The sequence below is a fragment of the Chiloscyllium plagiosum genome, unplaced genomic scaffold (genome assembly GCF_037043375.1).
Source record: "Chiloscyllium plagiosum isolate Xiang-an unplaced genomic scaffold, Cpla_swu_hap1 HiC_scaffold_34, whole genome shotgun sequence".
Lineage (NCBI taxonomy): Eukaryota > Metazoa > Chordata > Chondrichthyes > Orectolobiformes > Hemiscylliidae > Chiloscyllium > Chiloscyllium plagiosum.
Window position 1 is genome coordinate 39,046,417 of NW_028270172.1, and position 27,115 is coordinate 39,073,531.

Consider the following 27,115-nt stretch of genomic DNA (forward strand, 5'->3'; position numbering starts at 1 on the left):
ATGAATTGTTGTTGCATTCTGCACCTTTTACCTGGGCACTGAAGGGAGCAATTGTACACCTTGCATATCCTCTCTCATCGCTGACAGTACCATTTTCCTGTTTGTACAGATTTATATTTTTTAAAATCCAGCTGCGCGTGCACACTTAGCTGAAGTTTCACCTAATGCTTAATTGTAAATGCGATTTTCACGTTCTTGTCGCAATTTTATGTTAAAATCAGGCAAGTTTTGCTTTACCCTTCCCCCATCCTTTACCTCGTCCCCGGGATTGAAATATTGCCTTGAGAACCGTGCAGTTTTTGTTTAAAACAGCCGCCTGGATGCAGAATGTATTTGGATGTTCAGGCCCTGGTGGAAGAAGTCTTTCGTGCTACAGGACTCTTGGAGCTTGGAAACCCCTTGGACCGAGGAAAGTGGTATGTATCTGCTCATTTTTTTTCGAAAAATTGTCCGTTTTTAGAAAAAAAAAGTTTGCTTCACGTGTGGTGGCCGCATTTAAACCCTCATGGCGTTTACCTACACTCTCAGCTGCGAATGGTTAGTTCACTATTAACTTGGCTATTGCTTCTCTCCTGCAGCTTTATAGCCATATGTGTATATCCCTCCAAACCTGTGTGCCAAGTATAGCATTTATAGCTTACACTGGCTTGTTGTAACTATGTGTAACATCTATAAACAGTTTTCAGTTCTCATATTTGGTCATAAATGCAGCACGGCGGCTGAAAATTTAAGAAGTCATCTAGTATTTACTTATTATGCGTCCAAGCGGTCCTCGAAATGTATATTGCATATTTAATTACACATTCATAAAGTCGTTTTCAAATAATTTCAGGCCTGAAGCCGATCAATCGACGTTTACATGCTTCATGTATCTCCATGTAATGTGATTTCTTTCCAAGTCTTGAAATGATGTGGTCCACGTGGCTGTGTACATTCTTGTTTCCCGCAAGTGACAACATTCAGTAAAAGAGCCCACTTAATCCGTTGAAGTACCAGAATCTGACGTTATTTCTTTCTACTGCCCTTTCCACAAACACGAATGACATTGAAACAGAAAAATAAAATGCTCAAATGTTGAGTCTTCGCTTTCTAGATCTGAAACACCAGATATGTTCAGGAGTATTTGATTGATGTGACCCATTGTGCAAGGAGGCGTTGATGGATCAGGTTCTGTGAAATGATGTGGGTTGACTGGATCAAATGTCAGTAGAAGAACATTTAGGTGAACAGTGACTGTGTGGTCAGCTTTAGTTATTGAACAGGACAAATATCAAGTTAGAATAAACAACTTGATTGGAGAGAGGCCAATTTTAGTGGGGTGAACACACATCTGGTGCAGACAAGTTTGGAATCGAAAACTGTAAGGGCATACAACATGATGTTTTTAAAATAAAGATGGTTCCTGTTTAAAAAAAACGAGGAAAAATACTTAATTTATAAAATTCATATGAAGTGAAAAACGAAATGAGAGGCAAGCAGAGGGTATGAAAATAGACTGGCTGTTAAAATAAAAGGTAATTCAAAAGTCCTCTGTAAACATGTTCCTAAGAAACCCAATATTATAATTTTAATGATCAGAAACTGAGCTCTGGTACATGTACAAAACAACATATTCCTCCTATTCCTTTACATTCCTTTATGCATCTACAGATATTGGCCATCCTCAGGTGGGTCAGCTGGATTGTCGATGGCATGAAAATCCAACCGGCAACCAGGAACAGCCATAAAAGGGGGTATCCCATGGTAAGATTGGTCAGATGGAGAGGAGCTGAGGAATGGGGTTTATGTAGGAAAAGTGCTGCTGGGAAGACAGCCGAGGGCCACTAACTCTTTGTATTTGGGTTCAGGAAGAAGTTCCAGGAGCTGTGTGACCATTCCATGCAGTTGTACCTTGAAAGAAGCCCCAGCAGCTGAAAAAAATGGTAAAAAGATGCTGGCTCTGTGTCAGACAATTAAGGCTCAGAAGAAGAACTTGCATCCATTGATAGTGCAGCTGAGAATGGTTGTGAAAAAAGCCCACAAGTAGTACCTGCTTGGTGCAGGTTAGAAATGCGGAGTTCTAAGAAGTCTGAGGCTTTAGTGAAGTCAGCTGTCTGCAAACGAATTAGAAATGTGCATGAGTAAGCACCAGGGAACCCAATCTCAGAGGAGGTAATTAAACTACCAACATTTGAGTAGTTTGTGACAGAATAGATTTTGTGGGAGTTCTAAAGCTTGGTCTTTGAAAGTAAGAAATAGAATCCCTTTTAAAAAGAGACAAAATTGGCAACCCACAATATCACTAATGTGCAGGACGTTTGCTGAGAGATCCATAAAATTTGTAATGACTGCATTTGCTATTTGATGCTTTGTGGAGCATCTAATCGCAATTCAAAAATACTTGGAATCTACTTTTAATTTAAAAAATTACTTCTCCCAAGCCAGACTGCAACATGTTTAGTGGGCTCATCAAGGATGCTAAAAAAGAATAAGGTGAAATAGACAATCTGTGCCTGGAGCCAGAACGCATGGCTAAGGTACTAACTGTATGTTTTGCATCTGTCATTTCAAGGAAATTCAAGAATTTGCTAACTAAATTAGTGAAAGAGGTGGTGTTTTAGACACTGGTTGGATTAACAATTGAGTAAGTGCAAGAAAGTTGATGAGTCACCAGGAGCTGATGGGATACATCTGAGGATGCTGAGAGGAGTAAGCAAGGAAATTACAAAGACACTGGCCACGATCTGTTAGTTTTTCTTGGATAGTGCAACAGTGCTGGGGAATTGCAAATGTTGCATTGTTGTTCAAAGAAAAAGTGAACTGATAACCCTGATAGTTTAAGTCAGACATTTGAACTTCGAAGATGAAAACACTTTTTTTTCAAATGTTTGGTCTGGAAAAAAATTAACAGTGGCTTGGATTTGTGGGGATGAATTAAAGAAAGAAGACAGCATGGATTTATTAAAGAAAATAATGTTTAACTAACTTGAATTTTTGATTTGTTGTTAAATCTGTTTATTTTGAGGTTATAAAAATGTACAGCATTATACATGCATGTCTTATCAGAATTCAGCTGTTGCTGCTCACTGACCTCAAATGTACTCAGCACATGTTAATAGACTGTCATTAGTTCATTGAGAACCTTGTGAAAAGGTACTACAGGTGGAATTCCCCCTCTTGTTTGAACTTAGAAGTTAACTTTGCTTTCTGATGGATGCTGCAACTGTAAAATTCTGCCTTTCCTCATAATGTTATATTGTATTGAATTCCTGAGTGTGGTCATCATCATGCAACACAAATGTAACGCTGAAGTCATCACGACCTTCTGCCTGGACCATTTCCAGTACAGCGTTTCTGACAGTCCTGACCATTCCGATTCTGTCACTTTCAGGGTTCAGCCAGACCTTTTATAAACAAGATGAAACTGACAATTTGCACAATGATGGACAGTTAATGAGGACTTGACCAGGAATTGAAACTGGGTTCTCTGGTCTGTTGTTCAACGGATTATTCCAAAGCGAGAATCGTACTCTTTGAGATGAGAAGTTTAGATTAGATTAGATTAGATTAGATTAGATTAGTTTACAGTGTGGAAACAGGCCCTTCGACCCAACAAGTCCACACCGATGCACAACCCACCCATACATTTACCCCTTACCTAACACTACAGACAATTTAGCATGGCCAATTCACCTAACCTGCACATCTTTCGACTGTGGGAGGAAACCGGAGCATCCGGAGGAAACCCACGCAGACACGGCGAGAATGTGCAAACTCCACACAGTCAGTCGCCTGAGGCGGGAATTGAACCCGGGTCTCTGGCACCGTGAGGCAGCAGTGCTAACCACTGTGTCACCGTGCCACCCTCAAAGTGTTTGATAAAGTGCGATGTTGAGGCCCATGGAATTACATTAACAATGATAGCATGGATACTGTTAAGACACAGCAGTGAACCCCTCAGTTAATGGAACAAAGATCCAGAAAAGCTCACCTCGCTTCGTAATCTGTTAAATTTTGAGTGACAGAGAACTCCCAAATTCCACTGTTTAAAGAAAATATTAATTTATTCTTTTACTCTCAAAGTGAACGTTAAAAAAACAACTATTCCTAACTTTAAGCCCCCCTTTCTCTTAACTGCCTATTATCTGCCTCCAACTCTATAACAATATACTGTTCCAATTAAACACTTATTAAAACTACATCAAGTTAATTTCAAAACCATACAACGGCAGTCATCTCCGGTGTCTTTCTTCTTCTGGCTCAAGATCTCCCTCGGTCGTATTCTTCCTTTTACTGCAAATATGTTTCACATGAAAAGGTACCTTTTGATAGAGAATGTTTTAATGTTTTGGATCTTTCTCGATGGCAATTACTTTCAAACTGACTTGCCTTTTTTATACCCCCAACATAGGATTGTCTTGTTGGTTCGAGGTTGGCAAAACTGGATTGAGCTTTAGTATCCTGGGGCAGAATTTTAAATTTGAATTGTTGTCAACACAGCAACCAACTCAGTTATCTACTTCACAGCCAAATGATATGTATTTTCAATTTTCCAGTACACTCTGAGACTGCTAGGTAGACACATAACAGGTGCTTTTAAGCTCTTAGTGCAGAATAGCGTTTAGTCTCTTAAAGGTACAGTACACACCTTCAACTTCATAACACCTCCCCCCTTAATAAAAACATTAACCGTCATAATGAAAAGATGGCTTCATTATTTTTCTTCTAATTCTTAATCCCATTACAATGAAAAACATAGGACGTTAGTCTACGTTCATATTAATTCTACACACATATACAGGTACACAATCCTTTATCTGAAACAGTGTGCTCTTAACATGGTCTGACGCCACCTTTCCAAAGCTCCCTGGGATTCAGAATGGTACGCACTTGATCCATGACATCTTTAAACAATGTAGCAGTAAAATTAGACTCTTGGTTTGACTGAATTTCTCTGGGTAGCCCATACCACATGAAGAAAGTGACTAACTCCTCTATCACCCTTTTTGCCTTAATACTCCATAAAGGAATTGCCTCCGGAAATCTGGTAGACTCATCCATTATGGTTAGCAAGTACTTGTTCCTACTTTTAGTTCTCGGGAGGGGACCTACGCAATCAATCGTAACCTTCATGAAAGGTTCTTCGAATGTGGGAATTGGCAACAAAGGTGCTGGTTTTATTACTGGCTGTGGCTTACCTACCATTTGGCACGTATGACGTGTATGGCAAAAGTTAACCACATCGTTGTGTATTCCGGGCTAATAGAAATGCTTTTGTACCTTAGCCTGAGTCTTCCTCACATCTAGGCAACCTCCTACTAGTAATTCATACATTAAAATTACCCGTAGCACCTTCTGTCTGTATACTACCGCCAACACAATCTGGTGCACCTCTGCCCATTTCTTCTCTGCACTAGCCTGCTGTGGTCTCCAGTTTCATCTTAGGATTCTATATTTAAGATAATAACCCTCAGGAATACATTCTGATTCCTTTTCTGAGTATGCATTAATATATATACCTTTTTTCTGTTATAAATCCATTAGTCTTTCAGAACTAAACATGTCTGTCTGACCCTCTGCCCATTCAGGCTTTCCTGCATCATTACATCAAACAAGGTGTCCGCCATCAGAACCTCAACTTCCTTTAGTTTTTGCTTTGTGCCGTGACTTACGATAGTGGGATCATGTTACTATACAGACTGGAAGAATTTCCGGGTATTTTCCTTTTTAGCTCTTCAGTTCCCTGGTCTTCCTTTGGTTTCTCCACAACAAGGGCTATCACTCCCATCTTGAATCCTGCTAAATCATTCCCAAGAACAAACTGAATTCCTGGAACCTACACTCTGTCATCACTCCCACCTTCTTGGGCTTTTTTTCTCCTGTGGCAAACTATTCCCAGTGTGCTCTATTCTTTGTTTTGTAGTGTAGGATCTTTCCTTCTCCCAATTTCTATCCCCCACAGGATGAAATTCCTGCCAGAAGCTAAACTTTGCATTATGAACAAATGCATATTTATCTGGCATCTCTGCCACTCTTCTCACTTCTTGAACTTTCTGTTCATCCACATGAATTCTTAACATCTCTGGAAGTTAGTTTTTAAACTCCTCCAGCAGTATAATCTCTCTTATAGCCTCATAGGTCTTATCTATTTTTAAGGCCCACACTCATCTATCAAAATTACTATGTTTAATTCTTTTGAACTCAATGTAAGTCTGATCTGGTTCCTTCTTTATGTTTCTGAACCGCTGTCTATACGCTTCTGATATCAATTCACAAGCACTCAAAATAGCCTGTTTGACCTCTTCATAATCTCTTGACCTTTCATCTGACAGCACTGCAAATACCTCACTAACTCTGCCTACCAGCTTAGTCTGAACCAGCATTACACACAAGTTCTCTGACCACTCCAGCTGCCTAGCCAATTTTTCAAATGAAATAAAGAAGGCTTCGACAGCTTTCTCATCAAAATGTGGGGCAATGTTTTAACATAGTTGTATTCATCACTACCTTCTCTCTTTTCCGTCCTGTTAACTTGAATTTCCTGACAAATTCACAACTTCTGAAGTTTAAATTCTCTCTCCATTTCTCTTTCTTCTCTTTTCTTTCTCTCTTTCTTCTGTCTCTTTCTTTGCTCAGCTAAAAACCTTCCCTCTCTTTCTTTCTCAGTCTGCCTTCTCTCATGGCTCATCTTTTCCTTTCTTCAACTTCTCACTGCATTTGCCTCAATTGTAATTTAGGTTTCTTTAACTCTACTGCTCTTGTCTGTTTCTCTGATGCACATAAGTGCTTGACTAACTCCATTGCAAGTTCAGCTTTCCTTTTGTCCCTGGTTAGACCCAATTCTAACGTAACTGCTAATTCTAAAAGTATGTCCTTCTTCTGTCTTTCTAAACTTTCTGGGCAAATTTGGGAAGCATCTTCAAACCCCAGAACCTCTTTAGCAATCTTAAGAGCCATTGCTCTCACTTTCAATTTAACCAACCACAAGTAACTGAAATTAAACAAATTGTTTCACCTATGTTTTATTGAAAGACCTAGACCACTAATCATCAAGTGTTTCAAACTGATGGGATCTTTTGTGCAGCAAATCTGTTCAAATGTGTCCAAATCTCAATCTCAATCTGCCCAAATCCCAGATGAGCCCCCAAATGGTTATGACACGGGGGTGAACTCCTCTGATAATTAAACCTAACACCCAGAAAGGTACACCTCACTTTGTAATCTGTTAAAATATGGTGACAGAGGACTGCCAAATTCCACTAATTAAAGAAAATAATATCAATTTATTCTTTTACTCTAAAAGTGAACATTAAACCAATGCTAAGCCCCCCTTTCTCTTTAACAATTAGTATCTGTCTCCAACTTTATAACAATATACTGTTCCAATACAACACTTATTAGAATTACATCAACTTAATTTCAAAACTATAAAGCAGCTGTCATCTCCGGTGAGTTTCTTCTTCTAACTGAAGGCTCCCTGGGACGTCTTCATTCTTTTACTGCAAAATAGTTTCATATGAAAAGGTACCGTTGATAGAGAGAGATCCAAGACATTGAAACAATCTCAATGGCAGTTGCTCTGTCTGACTTTCAAGATGCCTGACTTTTTTGTACCCCCAACATCGGATCGTCTCATTGTTTCAACTCTGGCAAAACAGTATATCCAAAATCAATTGAGTTTTAGAATCCTGAGGCATAATTTAAACTGATTGGTTAAATTCAAATTGTTGTCAAAACAGTAACCAACTCAGGCATCCATTTCACAGCCAAACGTTACATATTTTTCAATTTTCCAGTACACTTTGGGATTGCGAGCTAGACGTATGACCGGTGCTTGTAAGCTCTCAGTGCAGAACACCCTCTCTTTAAGGTACACTACACGCCTTTAACTTCATAACAATACCAATATGTATTAGCCTGAGTGATAGAGCCAGAGAGTAGTGGTGAATTTGTTTTGGACTGGAGGGCAATATACAGTGGAATTCTCCAACCATTGGCATCAGGTCACTATATTTCTTGATGTATACAAATGACTTGGTCTTGGGTGTACAGGATAAGATAAAAACCTTGTAGATGAGGCAAACCGTACACTTATTGTGAACTATGTGAAAGAACGTAAGAATTAGGATCAGGGCTAGGCCATCTGGCCCTCAAGCATGCACCGTTGTTCAATAAGATCATGGCTAGTTTTTTTTGTGGCCTCAGCATTACTTAACCCGCCCTCTCACCATAACCCTTAATGCCTTTACTGTTCAAAACTTTATCTATCTTAGCTTTAAAAACCTTTACTGAGGAAGCCTCAACCACTTCTTTGGGCAGGGAATTCCATAGATTCACAACTCTTTGGGTGAAGAAGTTTCATCTCAATTCAGTCCTAACTCTGCTCCCTCTAATCTTGAGGCTATGCCCTCTTGTTCTAGTTGCACCTGCCAGTAGAAACATCCTCTCTACTTCCATCTTATCTACTCCCTTCATAATTCTATATGTTTTGCTAAGATCCCTCCCTCATTCTTCTAAATTCCAATGAATATAATCCCAGTCTACTCAGTCTCTCCTCACAAACCAACCCCGTCAACTCCGGAATCAGCCTGGTGAACCTCCTCTGCACTCCCTCCAGTGCCAGTACATCCTTTCTCAAGTAAGGAGTCCAAACTACACGCAGTACTCCAGGTGTGGCCTCACCAGCACCCTATGCAGCTGCAACATAACCTCTCTGCTTTTAAACTCAATCCCTTTCACAATGAAGGAAAAAAATTCCATTTACCTTCCTAATTACCTGTTGTACCTGCAGACCAACCCTCTGTGACTCTTGCACATGGACACCCAGAACCCCCCTGCACAGCAGCATGCTGCCATTTCTTACCTTTCAAGCAATACTCATTGACTGCCAACCAGAATAGCACTCATTTATTCTCATTTTTTGCTTCCTGTTAGTTAACTAATCCTCTATCCATGCTAATACATTGCCTGTAACGCCTTGCATCTTTATCTTATGCAGCGGCCTTTTGTGCAACACCTTGTCAAATGCCTTTTGGAATCTAGTTACACCACATTTACTGGGTCCCTGTGTCCACCATGCTCATAATGTCTTCATAGAATTCCAAAAAATTAGTTAAACATGACCTGCCCTTCATGAACCTAATGCTGTGTCTTCCCACAGGACAATTTCTGTCTAGATGCCTTGCTATTTCTTCCTTGATAATGGAATCCAGCATTTTCCCCACTACAGAAGTTAAACTAGCTGGTCTATAATTTCCCATCTTTTGTCTACCTCCCTTTTTAAACAGTGGCATCACATTTGCAGTTTTCCAATCTGCTGGAACTGCTGCAGAGTCCAGCGAATTTTGGAATATTACCAAAAGCGCCGTTGCTATTTTTCCCGCAATCTCTTTTAACATCCTGGGATACATTCCATCAGAACCAGGAGAATGTGTCTAGCCTTAGCTCCATTAGCTTGCCCAGCACTACCTCTTGCATAATAATGATTGTTTCCAGGCCCTCACCTACCTTTGTCTCTTTGTCAATTACTGGCATGTTATTAGTCTCCTCCACTGTGAAGGCCAACACAGGGCCTGTTCAATGCCTTAGCCATTTCCTCATATTCCATTACTGAATCCCCCTTCTCATCCTCTGAAGGACCAATGTTTACTTTAGCTACTTTTTTTTCGCTTATCATATTTATGGAAACTTTTGCTATCCACCTTTATATTCTGAGCTAGAATAGTGATAAACTTCCAGAGGACATAGCAGGTTTGATGTACAAGTTCAATTGTAGCAGATGAAATCTGATGCAGAGAAATGTGAAGTGATCCATCTTGGGGAGAAGGAGAGGCAGTATAAATGAAGAAGACAGTTTTAAACGGGGCTGAGGAACAGGGAGACCGAGGGAGTGCAGAGGAGGTTCACCAGGCTGATTCCGGAGTTGACGGGGTGTGCAAAAGTCATTGAAGGTGCCAAGGCCGATTGAGAGAGTGGTTAAACACACTTACAACATCCAAGGTTTAATAACTTCTCACAAGATCAAAAACAAGAAAGTTATACTGAACACTGATTCAGCTCATTAGAATGTTCTATCTAATGTTCAGGAACCACATTAGGAAGACTGTGGGAACTTCAGACAGGATGTAGAAAAGGTTTACCGGAATGGTCACAGGAAAAATGAATTTGCTTGGGAGGTACATTGGAGAAGATTGAGGAGATTTGATAAAGATTTTCCAATCATAACAATCTAGATAACAGATGGAGTGATATTGTCTCATGGACAACCAGAACCATACGACACTAGGATGAATAACAAAAGAACAAGCAACAATAAAGGGAAAGACTGTGTTGCATAACCAGTTGTTAGGATCTGGGTTTTGATCTCCAGCATCTGCAGTTCTCACTGTCTCCAAGTTGCTGAACATCAGATTACAAAGTCTCTACCAAGAATGCCTAACTTGAAGAAGTTTTCCTCCCCCCTCTGCAATGATCTCCATGGGTCTCTCTCTCCCACTGCTACCCCCCGGTCATCTCCTCTGTCCGAAAGCTCCTATCCATTCCACTGTTCCCATTGACCAATCACAGCCACCACCTACCAGCATCCACCTATTGCCATCTCACCCACCTTTCTCCTAGCCCCATGTCCCCACTTATTTCTCAGCCTCCTTCCCCTCCCCCAGTCCTGATGAAAGGTTCCAATCTGAAATGTTGACTTCTTTCTCCTCTAATGCTGCTTGACTTGCTGTGCTTTTTCCAGCTCCACTCTTTCTCCCCCCAGGATCTGGAATGCACTGCCTAAGCACGTGATTGAATTAGATCCGATTGTGACTTTCAGAGGAGAATTAGTTGATTATCTGAAGGGAAACCACTTTGGGAAAGGGCTGGGGAGCTGGAATGGTTAATGTCGTCTTGCATAGAGTTGCCATGTAAACGATGGGTCAACTGGCCTTCTTTTTGCTGTTGCCATTTCTAAGATTCATAAGGGTTGGATTTTCTTTTATGACATTGCCTGAAAGAAGCAACTTCGCTAAAATGTGATGTATTATCTGAAGAGGGAAATGGTGTATTTTTGTCTTTAAATAATCTGAGCAGGCAAAATACACCCATCCACAAAACCTTTTTTTACTTGGCTTAATTGTAAAAATATCCTTGTTTTACTGTATAAGTGCATGGAATTTATTTGCTTTGACAAACTTTAGTGTGAAATCAATATTTGTCCTTCAAAAGCTCCCCTGCATACATCCTAACCCACACGTTACATTTGGCTATTACTCCATGTGCACATAGACCTATCATGTCCCCTAATATTTGAGAAGTCACTTCTCATCCTTGTGACTTGAACTTGCCCTATCTTGCAGTCTTCTCCAGCTCTATGTATCTTGCAGTCTAGACTTTGCAAAGTCCCCATCACCATTTTTGACTTTGAAGGTGCTATATATGGTATTGTATATTATCAGTCATATTGTGTTTTGCATGCTTTTGTTTTTGTGCTTTTGTTTCTGTATCTTCGTATTTTAAATTTTATATGTAAGTTGAGTGGCCTGTGGCCGAGGCCTATCCTTATGTTAACATGTGGAAAACATCGGGCAGTACACAGTTTGGAAGGAACTTAGTTTTGTTGATGATTTGGAGTGATAATGTCATGGAAAGAATGTGCAAAGAAGAACTAAATTACATAGAGATGTACAACATGGAAACAGACCCTTCAGTTCAACTCCTCCATGCTGAATAGATATCCTAAGCTGTGTAATACCATTTGCCAACATTTGGCCCATATCTCTGAAAACTGTTCATTTTCATATACCCATCCACATGCCTTTTGTAGTGATTCTAACGAGTATTTCAGATTTAATGGGGAATTATATATGTGGAAAAATATTGCACAAGTGGCAGTTGAAATTTTATTTTATCCTTTTGCTAGTCTCTTTGTGTGATCTGTTTCTCAATTCCAGATTTGATAATACAGTCATGGGCTGGATTTAAATTCCAGCCAAACCTTGCTGTCACACTTGTCTCTATTTTAACATCCTAGTAGGAACAAGATGTCTGCAAATCTTTTAATGGATTTTTTTTAGGCTGGGGCTGAATAGGCTGGGGCTGTTTTCCCTGGAGCGTCGGAGGCTGAGGGGTGATGTTATACAACACAACCAGCAGACAGTTCTTTTGAAACTGTTATGTGTCCTGAAGTGGATCAACTTCTTAACAATGATTTTATTGTAGATTATGATCTTTTATGTTGTGGATGTGAGTGTAACATGTGGCCAAACAGAGTCATGGAGATGTACAGTGCAGAAACAGACACTTCAGTCCAACACATCCATGGCGACCAGATGTCCTAACCTAATCTAGCCCCATTTGCCAATACTTGGCTCATATCCTTCTAAACTCTTTCCTTTCATATACCCATCGAGGTACCTCTTAAAAGTTGCAATTGTACCAGCCTCCACCACTTTCTCTGGCAGCTCATTCCATACACCTGCCACCCTCTGCGTGAAAAAGTTGCCCCTTAGGTCTCTTTTATATCTTTCCCCTCTCACCCTCAACCCATGCCTTCTAGGTCTGGACTCTGGGAAAAGACTTGGTCTATTTATCCTATCCATGCCCCTCATGATTTTATAAACCTCTATAACATCACCCCTTAGCCTCCGATGCTCCAGGGAAAACAGCCCCAGCCTATTCAGCCTCTTCCTATAGTTCAAATCCTCCAACCTGGACAACATCCTTGTAAATCTTTTCTGAACCGTTCCAAGTTTCACAACATCCTTCCGATAGAAAGGAGACCAGAAATGTTGTGTTGCAAATTGAGGTTAATCTTGGGTAGAAATTACAAAATAGAAATTATATTTTGGCATAACTGTTACTTGATGTGGATACACAGCAACAACAGTATATCTTAATTCTGTGTTCAGCTTTTTCCAGTCCTATTTATTCTATATTCCTCCAGCTGTCTTTATAACCATGTTGAAAGTTGACAAAGTTTCTGCTTCAGTGTCTTTAACTCTTGTAGTGCTTTTCACAATCAGTAGGATTCAGTTTCAAGTGTGGTCTAAGTTTTAAATATTCAACTTGTGATTGGTCGGCATTTAGATCACCATACTTTCTATAGTACCGATGGCCTTTGTAGGTAAGTATTGATGTGCAAACTGGTTGAATTAATGTTGTACTAAAAAAAGTGATTTTTATTTCCATGCAGAAAAATGGAATACAGTTGCTATCATCAACTTTTTCAATTTATGGAACATGAATCAGGAAAAGAACAGATCGTACACGCAGCCTGATCCGATGTTATCAGCTATCAGAACTGCAACAAATATCCTTCTGTAAGAATGCAAAGCATATCTTTAGAAATGATATTTGCAGAGTTCATTTATGTGTGAGGTAACCGAAAAAAGAGCTACACTGTGAATGAGCTGATTTATCAGAGCAAGAAGTCCTATATTTCCACTATCTGCCTGGAAGAATACATAACGTGCTCCTCGCCAGTCCAGCCATTGTAGATTAGCAATGCATTTTGCATAGTCAAGAAATATTGATGATAATTAAGGAAGGTTTCTGCTGTCAGTGCTTTTTCTCTCATTTCAATTCAGAATTGAATATTAAAGAGAAATAAATTTAGCAAACCTAGCAAATACTTATTTTACAAATTCAGAAGGGAACCCAGAAAAAGTAAACCTTTCGTCCTAATAAAATATATTTTTGACAGAGGTTGGGATATTATCATTTCTGATTTTTGTTTGCCTTGACTAATCTTGATCAACTACTTTTACTGAGAATGTACTTAATATTTTGGTGAGAAATCTAATTTTTTTGTTTCTTTCTATAGTTAATTTTAAATCTAATGCGTTTTTTTTAAAGTCTTAAAATAGCTGCTTCTGTATCTATTGTCATTCAGTATTTTGAAGGTATAGACTCAAACCCTTGTGTCCTGTTTTTCCAGTCCTCTGTGCAACGTTGGCTACATTGTGCCCAGACATAGCACACCTTTCAACAAGAATGGCCTAATATTAGCCCCTTTCATTTACTAAGGAATTGACAAGGAATTTTCATGTAGGTTTTCTAGATTAGATTTATGCTACCATTCCAGAGATGAAAGGCCAGTATAAATAACATGTTCTATATTTTACTTTTAAATCTAAGTGGAATGGACAATTAGTAGACTGTAAGATTATAATATGAGAATGGAAAGAAATGTTCAGTCTTTAGCATCCCATTCCTCTGAAAGAGAAAAAAAATTCTTTGAGAATGTAGAAGAAATAAGCACATGTGCTGTATTTTTCAGATGTGATTTTTGTTTTGGGTGCGAACCTTCCTGTCTCACTCTTACTCTTTTGATAGTCTCTTCTCTTTTGAGCAACATGGAAGTACATGTTGAGAAGTTGATTGAAAAGGCTGAGATAAACAATTGGGGATGAACTATTTTTATTTCTGAATTACCTTTTAGGGACTTGTGAAACATACATCAGTAATAAAAATTAAATTGAGAGCTTTGGGGTATAATTTGTAATGATCTTTAAATTTGATAAATTCATATAATCAAAGTTACAAATTATTTGCTCTTTCTCAAAACTAATGGCATGAAATATCCTTCTCAGTAACCCACAAGGACATTATCTGTAGTACATCTTTAAAAATCACACAACACCAGGTAGTAGTCCAACAGGTTTAATTGGAAGCACTAACTTTCAGAGCGCAGCTCCTTCATCAGGTAGTTGTGGAGGACACAATTGTAAGACACAGAATTTATAGCAAAAGCTTACAGTGTGATGTAACTGAAATTATACATTGAAAAATACCTTGATTGTTAAGTCTCTCATCTGTTAGAATGACCATGTTAGTTTCACTTCTTTCATATGTAAATCACAAAGCTTTTTTTTAAAAGTTACTTTCTCAGGTTAACTTTAACAATTGGTGTCAGCCCAGGTAATATGTTGAAGGTGTTAGCCCCCTGTGTGCTGTTGTCTGTGCCATAATGTTTAAACTGATTCTAATCTAAAAAATGAGTTATCAGAGTCTTACATGGATTCATGCAGTTTTTAAGCAAAGTACAATGTAACTCTGCAAGTACAAATTCACCCATCAAACGTGTGTGTGTGTGTGTGTGTGTGTAGGAGTGTCTAAGTGTGTGTGTAGTGCAATGGTGATCACCTGTAATGTGACATGAATCCAAGGTACCGGTTGAGGCCCGCCCTATGAGTACGGAACTTAGCTATCAGCCTCTGCTCGGCCATTTTTCGCTGCTGCCTGTCCCGGAGTCCGCCTTGGAGGATGGTCACCCAAAAGTCCGAGGTCGAATGTCCTGGACCACTGAAGTGTTCTCCAACTGGGAGGGAAAACTCCTGTCTGTTGATTGTTGTGCAGTGCCCATTCATCCGTTGCCGTAGCCTCTGCTTGGTTTCACCAATGTAGCATGCCAAATCATGTAGTACATCTGTTAGTCTTAAGTTAAATCCATGCTAGATAGGCTAGTGTGAAGTAGACAGCTCATCAAAACCTATGTTTCCTGATCATCACCTTCAGAATCTTGACAATGTAGCATTGTGTTTTCGTGAATGGGTTCAGTGTCTGGTACTTGGTTAATTTTTCTTGGTGTTCGCACAATTTGTAAAGATGTACCTCCCTAATTCCTGTCTTGAATTTGTCCTCTGAAGTTCTGACTATGCTGTCTGTTCCTATTGTGTCTATCCATTGTTTTGGGTTTTAATTGATTTTTTTGGTAAGTATTTCTAAACCACATAGAACATAGAACAATACAGCACAGAACAAGCCCTTCGGCCCACGATGTTGTGCCGAACATTTGTCCTAGCTTAAGCACCTATCCATGTACCTATCCAATTGCCGCTTAAGGGTCACCAATGATTCTGACTCTTAACATTTTTTGAGAATGCCTTTAATGTGAGATTTGGTTGCTGTAACTGGAATATTTTTTACAGTTAGTTGGTTTAACCACACTGTCAAAGCATTCGTGTCATGTTTGAGGAGAAAGTGAGGTCTGCAGATGCTGGAGATCAGAGCTGAAAATGTGTTGCTGGAAAAGCGCAGCAGGTCAGGCAGCATCCAGGGAACAGGAGAATCGACGTTTCGGGCATAAGTCCTTCTTCAGGATTCCTGAAGAAGGGCTTATGCCCGAAACGTCGATTCTCCTGTTCCCTGGATGCTGCCTGACCTGCTGCGCTTTTCCAGCAACACATTTTCAGCATTCGTGTCATGAACAACTACTAGGATTGTCAGGTGAGTATACATATATATCACTGCACAATTTGGTGAATGCACTTGGATATGTAAGCATTGCCAGGAGAGGGAAGAGGGAGGCAGAGACAGGAGAGAAAAAGGGATTATCAAATTGGGTATTTGTAATGAGTAACTCTGTTGCAATTGGTGTTATGGTACAGACTAATTTATTGTCATTTGGATATTGCTACGCCTTACTAAGGAAGTATTTGATGCAGATCTACCAGTACTGATCACTTGGGGTTGATTCATAATGGCCATTTGGAAAAAACAGCCATCTGGTCATGTGTCTTAACCATTTCTTTTGATTAAAGTTAATATTTGGCTTCATTATGGGTGCCTGCCTAATCTCCAAAAATAACTAATACACTTGGTTCAGCAGGCCATATTGATGTTGTTGCAGAGGCCAAAGTTTAACTCTTAACATGGCCCAAGGATAAGATTAGACTAGCTGTCCCTTGTCTAAAGCAAAAACTTTGTTCGATTGACACATTTATCACCTTGTCACAAGTTGTTATTTCTTTTGAACAGTTTTTTTCAATTCATATATTTATTTACACATGATTAAAGACAAAGTGGATAAAGGTTTTTGACATTGGCACTATGAATGGCTGTAGTTGTTTGACACTTTTTGTAGGCTATGCATCTTCTCAGATTTTTCAAAGCTTTGCTTATTATGTCAGTTTGAACATTACCAAGATTGCCAGATTTGCCGATGGCTTATTTGTCCTGGCTACACAGTGGATATTGGGAGAGTGGGTCTGGAGGTTGCATGGAGGGACACGGGAGATATGGGGATGGTGATGGTGGATTAGGGTTTAAGGGCCTGACATTTGTGATTACAGTTGAGCTCTGTCAAAGTAACTGAAGGCAGGTATTCTAATCTGCTGATCTATCCATCTCACTGTGGAATCCCCAGAATAAAAATATGTAGGCAGGTGCCTCCTCTTAATGGAAGTAGGTTTGTGGAATTTGGAACTTGCCCAAATCCTGCTTCCCATCATCTTTGTGAAAATTCACCCTATATTTGTGATTACAATTTGGGTCACTTTAAGGAGCTTTCGCTGTATGTAGTTTGATGTATCACACTCTCTCGTCCTGATCACAGAGCAGCCAGGATGTAAATAGAGGCACTGAGCCAGATGAAGCTGTCTGTTAAGAGCTTCTCAAGGGACAGGTAGGCTAATCTTATCCTTGAGCCATGTTATGAGTGAAATTTTGGCCGTAATGGGGAAAATTGAACTTAGTGGAATAATTATCTAGCAATCAGATATGCGGACGTGTTTTTCTTTTGTTCATCATTTTTTGCCTCGATTAGATGACCTTTGAAATTTCGATAATTTTAAAATATTTTTACATTTATGTTCTGATCCTCCACTGCAGTTTTCAGAGTAACATTATTTCTGTAATGTCAGTTTTAATACTGATACTCCAATTTAATATTACAAAGAATCACTGGGATTTGAGGAATTCTCATTGAAGTGAAAAATAATCACTATCAACAGGTCCAGAATCTGATGTACTGATTTAAGTCCCTTTTCATTTCTGCCTGTTTCTGACTGTTGAACAGTCTTAATCTAAATGCACCCCATTGCTATTAAATATTACTTGATTGCACCCATTTAACTGCTTAGAATAGGCTTTTGTCTGAATTAGGTATTATCTATCTTGGTCAATAGCAATACTAGAGATCTGATGAGGGAATTTGAAGTTTCAAGATCCAAGTGATCTGTAATGAGAAAAGAATGTGCAGATAAAATGTCTCCTTGGCACATTCTGATTAATCTATATAGGTCAGCAGGCCAGTTAGCTGTACTGATTTCTAATTATTTGAGCTGTCCTTGATGTTATCTGAAAATGACAGAGAGGAAAGGACTTTGTTTAGATTTGGAACGATGAAGGTAGAGTCACAGGTTAGGATGGGCTGACATGGGGCAACAGGAGTATCTAATGAAACTGATGACAGTGCTCACAAGTCGAATCCTGCTGGATAGATAAGTGTATTAACAAGCCACTATTATTGACATGCAAATCACATAACAAATGCCGGGATTAAGAGATGCAGCATGAGTTGTGAATCTTCAGAATTTGCTGGTTCTTTTAAGTGCCATTGGAATAGTCTTCAACCACCTGGCTATTTTTAATTGCTTAAGAAAGGTAGTGCTGTTAGCTAGCAATACAAGCGTTGGCAATCAACCATTTGAGGCTGAAATCTCATTCTTTCAGTTGATGGATTCTTTTGGTAATTTTAAAATGTTTTTTTTTTCTGTTTCTACCTTTATCTAGTTTTCTCCTCTGTATATTTTATTTAAATATCTGTATTAGCATCTTGTGACCCCATGTCAAATCCAGATTCAAGTTTCACTGCAGCGCTTCAACATCAAAGTCAAGGCTGACAATTCAATGAAGCACTGAAGGGGCAGCTGCAATGTTGGAGATGCTGCTGTTTGGATGAGGCATTAACTCACTGCCTGCTTAAATGAATATTCCAAGACAGTCTCAGAGAAGTGCAGGGAACTATTCCTCGTGTACTGGCCAATATTTATCTCTCAATCAACTTTACCAAAGAAACCCCAAATAATCTGGTTATTATCGCATTCCTCTCTGAGAGAGTTAAAAATCACACAACACCAGGTTATAGTCCAATGGGTTTATTTGGAAGCACACTAGCTTTTGGAGAGCTGCTCCTTCATCAGGTCATGGAGCAGTGCTCTGAAACCGAGTGCTTACACTATAACCTGGTGTTGTGTAATTTTTAACTTTGTCCACCCCAGTCCAACACCGGCATCTCCAAATCAGTCTCTGAGAGAGTTTACCTTTTGTAAATTAGCTGATACAACATTCACATTATTTAATTTTTTTAACCCCCACACGACCGCCTAACTGCAGTAGTGATTATTTTTCTCCAGCACCCATGGTGTGTGTGTGCAGGTGTGAGACACAGTGAGAGACACAAGGTGCACGAATCTTTATTCAATTTCCACCACCAGGAAGATAGGAACCCGAGTGGCCAGTGACAAGCAGTGCCCTTCACATCAAAGGGCAATGCTGTGTGATCAAACATTCACATTATTATGTGTCAAACGTACCTAATTGATTGGAAAGAACTAGATGTCTGCTCGTGAAACGTGCTATTTAATTTTTTTTTAAAGTACTCTGATTCATCCTCCTCATTTTGTTTCATTCTCAATCTTTACCTTTCTTGGATCGAGCCAGATGCTGCTGATCCCACTACTCACTGAGGACATCCTGTTGCCATTACTACTTGCTTGTTGTGCCAGTATCAACTGTCACTCTTACAGATTAATGATGCAAAAACTACAGCTGAAATATGTAGAAAAATGTCCCACAGGGCATGTTGCAAGATGACCCACTTCAGCAAGAACAAGTGGACTTTACATATTATCAAGTTTGAGTTTTCTTTGCACTGTTCAAACAATTCAGTTTATGGAACTGATGAATATTGACAAATGTACATTGGTTGGACATTACTGCATAGATACAACATGAAGATTGGTTACTGTGTTTAAATTTCATAATTTTTTCTTGCATATCTGTCAGTGCCCAAAAAATAACAAAGTGGAGTCTAAGATTTAATTTACATGGAGATATTCAAAAGGCAAAAGTATACAAACATCAAAATACGACAGGCAGTATCTGGGAATTATACTTTGTAATTAATTTTACGATAGATCAAGAGATAGTGGCTTGTCCAATGTTTGTTATCGTTGTCATTTTTAAAAAACATGTAAAGCCCACATTTATGAACGTGTCCATTTAAAGTTGTAATTGAGAAAATCTTTTTATACTTAAATAAGGGCTTTTCACTATTTTCATTTATTTCCCTGAGAGCTGCTAATGCCTCATCTTCTGGAATTCTTGTTTCAGTTTTTTTTTTAAAGGGTTCCTGGTGGTAATCAGTTTACTGAGTTGCAGTTTTGCTGTAGCACCTGTCCTATAACATTACCAGTAAGAATAAACCTAGACAAGACAGTCCTTTCATTTTTGAAAATCTTTGCATTGCCTCAGCAGCATTAAATGGCTAATGTGAGATGCAGAGGGGTGAAAATCCACGCTTGACTGCACTGCAACTTGTTGAGAGAGGATGAATTATCTGTAGCTTAGCCAAATCCTGTCCTTATCCAAAAGTGGGGGGGTTATTAGTCAGCAGCCAGAGTAGGTATTCTGGCTGCCAATAATTTTCCTCCTTAATTTGGGGACTTGAAGGTCAATGGTCTTGATTGGGGTCTACTGACACCAATGCAGTGTAAGAAATTGGCTTGATTTAAGGTTTTCACACACTTCATACGTCAGTACTACATCAGGCATTGAGTTTATCCACTGAACTATTTTGTGGAAATAATTAAGAATGCAGCAATTACTGCTAACCAGTTATGTTGTACACGTTTTGCTCTTTGCAAGACATTGTAAAATTAAAAGTTGTAATTGAAATAAATTATTAGGATGTAATTTACAAAACAGACCTCATCTCAAGTGAAGTAAACATATGCACAAACCAATAAACCGATTTGTTGCACTTCGGCTGTGGTTTGCTCAGTCCAGTAAAAGTTTATTTAAAGTACTGTAGAGCTGTATGAAAAGCTTGTTTTTGTTTCTAAGCAAGACTACACTCCATCACAAACTCAGCAGCTGTGTCCACTTTTTGAATGTCAATTAAAGGTGTTTATACAATCATAAATATTCCTGTAGGGTACAGAAAATGAATATTATTCCAATTGCACTTTATTAAGTGAGAGGTTTGCGTTAGTTGTGGAAGGTAAAATAAAGAAAAAAGTATTCACCAAGCGTGTATATATGTTGATTTTAAAGCAATCCTTCTCTCATTGTGAAGTTAGGGTGTATATAGTTCTGAGAAGAGCTGTTCCAAATGGTGACTTGCTGTGAGCTGAACTGTTATGATAAATAACAACTTCGTCTGAAGCACAATTATTGGGCAAACATAATTTAAAATATGACTGAACTAATTACTTGGAAAGGTGACATTTTGAATGAAATGGTCTGTTGGGTGGTTTGTTGAATGTTCTATGGTATTAACTGTTCAGCTTTAGCAGGGAAGTGCACCCTCCACCTCAGCAAAGTCACCTGACTGAGATCACCACACTTTAGATTAGATTCCCTACAGTGTAGAAACAGGCCCTTCGGACAACAAGTCCACACCAACTCTCCAAAGAGTAACCCTCCCAGTCCCATTTCCTTCTGACTAATATACCTAACACGATGGGCAATTTAGCATGGCCAATTCACCTGACCTGTACATCTTTGGACTGTGGGAGGAAACCCATGCAGACACAGGGAGAATGTGCAACTCCACACAGACAGTCACCCGAGGCCAGATTCGAACCTGGGACCCTCGTGCTGTGAGGCAGCAGTGCTAACCACTGAGCCACCGTGCTGCCCTTAGTGATAGTTAGTGCAATTAATGCACCTGCTTTTTCAGGCTATTAAGCATCGCTTATTGGGCCCAATGTCAGATAACCCAGAAGGAGACGGAAAATTAATATCATAAAAAAAGAGGAATATGAAATGAGTATCAAAAGTTTATTTGATGCTTAACTGAAAGAAGCATTCCTCTGCTCTCCTGGTTGACCATTTGCTTCTACAGTTTGTAAACTTCAGCATGTCTTCTGCATCTTAGCAATCACCAAATCCAGCTAACCCATTACCCCTCTGCTCATTGGCATTTTATAGCTCCTGGCGCAATAATTTGAATTGGAAACTCATCTTTGTCTTCAAATCCCTTAAGAGCATTTTTCTGTAACATCACCCCTCTTATTAAAAATTTGTGTTCCTCTCATTCTGGCTGTTTCTGCATTCTCACTTTCCTTTGCTCCACCATTGACAACTGTCTACCTCCTAGCTTTTTAATTCCACCTACTCCCAAACCTCTCCATCTTGCTCTGTCTGCTGCTTTAAGGCACTCCTTATAACCTATCTTTTTCCTGTTCAGTATCTGTTTATGTGGCTCAATCTGATAGTGAAGTGTTGTTAAAAGTCCCAAAATGCATACATGCTTGTAATCCAGTAAGTAAATATAACTTACCATGACATTCCGAACTCGTGAGCATCAAACTGACTTGCACCTGTGGTCTGCTTAAAAGTAATGATCATATGGAGCAAGAGCAAAGGTCAACATAATACATCTTTAACTGAAGACTATTGATCCAGTCCTGATTTCTATTCAGCACTGAAGTGCATTTTGGGTAAGGGCAGCTGTGACCATGTATAATGGAATGGACCTGTTGACGTGGCACCAACTCAGTTAGACAAGGCACTGGAGAGCTGCCAAAAGTAAAAAAGGTTGGGAGAGGAGAGCCAAAATAAAACTGAGAGGAGTAGGAACCTGTGCCGGGCAAGAGATAGCCATCATAGCCCAAAGCATGTCAGCTCCAATCAGGAGAAGGGTTCAGAAACCTACCTGTAAGCATGTGTGTATCTTCATGTCACAGTGACGCCTTACTGAATGGAAGAGGATGGGGAGGTGGGTAAGTAAGTATTGGCTTCTTTCTTGCCCTCTAAAATTACTGGGTTCTTTCAGAACAAAAGTAATACATGTGATAAGGCCAATGGATGTTGGGAAACCGTTGGCTGTGTTCTGACAATTTGATCCAATTCAAGGATGTGTTGACAGCTCACTATGGTAAACATTTCGGACCCCTTGGTGATCTTATAAAAGTTTGTCGAGAGAAAACTAGCAAAGCAGATTTCGTTATATTTTATGAACAGAACCCCAAGTCTTTTCTGTTCAAATTGGAAATATGAACTGACCTGACCCATTGTACCCATGTTTACATTGTAATTTCTTGAATCCATTAATGCACATTGTATTTCTGAGTCTTGTTTAATGTTATCAATTTTTAGCAGCTTGTTATAAATGCATAAACAAGAAAGGACAAGCTATTGGTTTAAAAAATGTATAGTTTTGTGGATTGCAATAACAAGTCAAACTCCTTGGGTGAAATTTACCAAACTCTTGAGCGATGTGGTCAGTGATGGAAAAATTTGGTGAAAATGGGAAATCAAATGGTTAACCTTGAGGAAAGAAGTCCAGTTTTCCTTGAAAACAATATGTTCTGAATCTCACTAATGAGCAACAATATTATTTCCAAATATTCACATCTTATCAATAACAAAACTTGTCGCACTTCAGTGCAGATCCCAATTTTCTTCGCCTTCCCTGAGAGACTAGATGCCATCAATTCTCCACATGGAATTAGCATTGTTACCTGGCAGCAGCAGATTGCCATTTCCTTCTCTGCGCCTTTTGCACAACTCCACCTCATCACCATTTCCGTGCATGCTCATGGACACAGTCCTTTTTCACCCTTTGTTCACGCAAGTGGGCATCGCCAAGCCACTAATCTTCCCACATCATCATAGTGCTTCAGCCCTTCAGAACTTCACTTTGTAACTGAAGGACACATATGACTTGATCCTGACAGATTGCTGCATCGACTCATGATGCACTTATGGCTTTTAGTTTCTTAGCATCACTTGCTTTGCATTTAGTTGAAAACTGCCATCCTCTGTGGTTTGAATTGCTTTTTAATGTTTAGACGTTTTGATTCTAATTTATAGGCTACCAGCCTGTGTGGTTTGCCTTGCTTTTTATTGCAGAGGAGGAGGCATACATCTGGTCATAGAGCCTGTTTCCGTGCTGTATGACCCTATGGCCCAACACATCTGTGCCGACATTAAACTGAACTAGTCCTATTTGCCTGTGGTTGGCCCATATACCTCTAAATCTTTGCTATCCATACATCTGTCCAAATATCTTTTAATTGTTGTAATTGTACCTAACTCTAGCACATTATTTGGCAGCTCGTTCCATATACACACCACCCTCTGTGTGAAAAAGTTGCACCTCAGGTCCCATTTAAATCTTTCACCTCTCACCTTAAACCTATGCCCTCTCGTTTTAGACTCGCCCATCCTGGAAAAAGCCCTTGGCAATTGACCTTATCTTTGCCCCTCATGATTTTACAAACCTCGATAAGGTAACCCCTCAGCCTCCTACTCTCCAGGGGAAACAAGTCCCAGCCGATCCAGCCTATTCCTATAACTCAAACTTTCCACTCTCAGTAATATCTGTGTAATATCTGATTTCACACGCTCTCCAGTTTAATAAAATCCTTCCTATGGCAGGGTGACTAGAAGTTGTATGCAGTACTCCAAATGCGACCTTGCTAATGTCTTGTAAAGACCTAACATGACATCCCAACTCCTATACTCAATGTTCTGACCAATGAAGAAAATTGTGCCAACTGCCTTCTTAACTACCCTATCTGTGATGCCACTTCCAAGGAACTATGTACCTGCACGTCTGGGCCTCTATATTTGACAACACAAGGCCCAACCATTACATTGTAAATCCTGCCCTGGTTTGTCTCACCAAAATCCAGCTCTTCACATTTATCTAAATGAAACGCCATCTGCTACTCCTTGGCCCACTGGCCTAGTTGATCAAGATCTCCCATTGTTCTATTAGATAACCTTCCTCACTATTATTTCACCAATTTTGGTGTCATCCACAAATTTACTAACAATGCCTCCTCTCCTCATCCAAATTTAGGTAAATGACGAACAACAGTGGACCCAGTACTGATCCTTGTGGCACAGAGCTGGTCACAGGCTTCAAGTCAGAACAACAACTCTCTGCCTCCTACTATCAAGACAATTTTGGTTACAGCTCTCCCTGGATCCCATGTGGTATAAACTTTCTAACCAGTCTATCATGTGAAACCTTATCGAAAGCCTTGCTAAAGTCCATGGAGACAACTACTACTGAGCTGCATTTACCTACCTTCTTGGTCAACTTTTCAAAACAAAAACTCAATTATATTTGTGAGTGTGAGATGCAGTTTCATGGTTTGGAGCACTGAACAGTCAAATGGGGTGCACATATTGCTATATGATATCAAGCTACGTGAATGCTACACCTGCAAGATGTGCCAGTGTCTTATGCAGCAAACACACTGCATGTATTTCAACAAAATGGCCATGTCTGAAAGTCAAAAGGGAGCAGTTCTTGATGGGCTGAAGGGGAACTATGAGCAATCAGGAGATAATACCACAGTCAAATGTCTCATTTGATTCCTGTCCTGGATTTATAGTCCGTTAGGCATTTGATCCTTCTAGAGTCAGGAATTGGGTACCAGTCTGGGAACTAGAGACATAGTCTCTGGGCTGGGCTACTGTCTGTAAGGGCTATCCTGCCAAGTCAGCATGTGAGTGTGTCATGGTCAGTCCTGGGGTATTGTATATTAATGATCAGGGGTTTATCAGGGTAAAGTCGCTGAAGTCATGGGAGCAACTCATGGCTTGGGATGGGCTTCAATTATAATGGTTACTGAGGAAATGATTTACTGTGAAATAGGGCAATGCAAGACAGAAGAGTGGAACCGCATAGAGCTCAGAGGGGAACAGGAAGTCCCAGGGCAGGGGTTGGGTTTCACAAGTGACAATCACTCTGGCTAAGCGTATGGTTTACAAGGGCAGATAATTTACGAAGCCGTGGGCTTAGGGGATGAATTAGGGGCATTAGGGATCATATAGAGGATGAATGGAAATTGGAGAGGTGGTGGCACTAAAAGGTTACTGGGGGCTTAGGGACAGCAACTCCTAAAAGAACATGAAGGGCAGGGTACCTCAGATAGAGTCTGCGAAGAAATCACAATGACGTGAAGATGGAACCATGCCATCTTCAACTGCACAAAATGGCTGCCACCACATCCAGAGCGAGCAGTGTAGGTTACTGTTTTTCTCTTTGGGGGTAGAGTATAATTTTTTAAAAATATGACCCTTCTCGGAGCGTTATGTGTCCACTAATTCAGTAATACCACCCACTAGCATCATATTGTGTTTCATTAGCAGGAAATTCTTTTCACTAAAATAAAGCATTAAAAATGATGGCCTCAGACAATTATCACGATTAAATACACTGCACTTATTGCCTCCTTATCTTGTCAGGTAGGCAAATGTATTCAGAAGCTAACTTATATGTTTTACCTGGGTTAGCTAAATCTGTATTATTAGATTACTTGCAGTGTGGAAACAGGCCCTTCGGCCCAACAAGTCCACACCGACCTGCCGAAGCGTAATCCACCCAGACCTATTCCCCTACATTTACCCCTTCAACTAACACTACGGGCAATTTAGCATGGCCAATTCGTCTAACCTGCACATTTTTTGGATTGTGGGAGGAAACTGGAGCACCCAGAGGAAACCCACGCAGACACAGGGAGAATGTGCAAACTCCACACAGTCAGTCGCCTGAGGCGGGAATTGAACCCGGGTCTCTGGTGCTGTGAGGCAACAGTGCTAACCACTGTGCCACCGTGCTGCCCTGACATTGGAAAACAACTGCTGTATTTGCGTTCAGATTTGCTGCTATGACCCTCTTGGGGAAAGTGCAGTGATTCCTGAGCCCCATTATTCCTAGGATCACCGCAAAAGTTATTGATTTAATGAAGTATGCAAAGGCTGAAATCTACCTGATTGATAGACTCAGATTTACAGTTCAATACAAATAAATAGACTCTAGCTAAACAAAACAATGTGCTAGCAATATATACTTTGCATATTAAAACTCTTCCTCTTTTTAAAAAAAACCCTACACATATGCAGGCAGACACAGACAAGAAAAACAAATTGCTGTTCTGAGTGGAAGGGGAAAATGCAATGGGAAGCACAGTTCAATAGCAACAGTCCACAAGATTTGATGAGACATTCCTTCTGTTCTCTGAAATCCTACTCTAGGTTTGTTCATTTCTTCTGAAGATGTATAGGGCTGTTGGTTCACTAATTATGAAGTTGTTTAGATGCTAATTAAAGGCAACAGTTTATAGCAACTAATAGGAAAAAGTTAGCTTTCTTTGGGGTTCATTATTTTTACAAAAGAGAGTTGAGA

General features: G+C 39.7%; 1 long non-coding RNA gene across 6 annotated transcripts; it reads left to right on the forward strand.

Annotated features, from left to right (window-relative positions):
• On the forward strand, positions 1-27,115 carry LOC148141143 (uncharacterized). Of its 6 annotated transcripts, none has more exons than XR_015752882.1 (5): positions 1-221; positions 313-416; positions 1,651-1,743; positions 13,154-13,280; positions 24,779-27,115. It is a non-coding gene; the product is annotated as an uncharacterized LOC148141143 (long non-coding RNA). The 6 variants fall into 6 exon arrangements; XR_015752883.1 differs by lacking the exon at positions 24,779-27,115 and adding an exon at positions 19,405-21,247; XR_015752884.1 differs by lacking the exon at positions 13,154-13,280.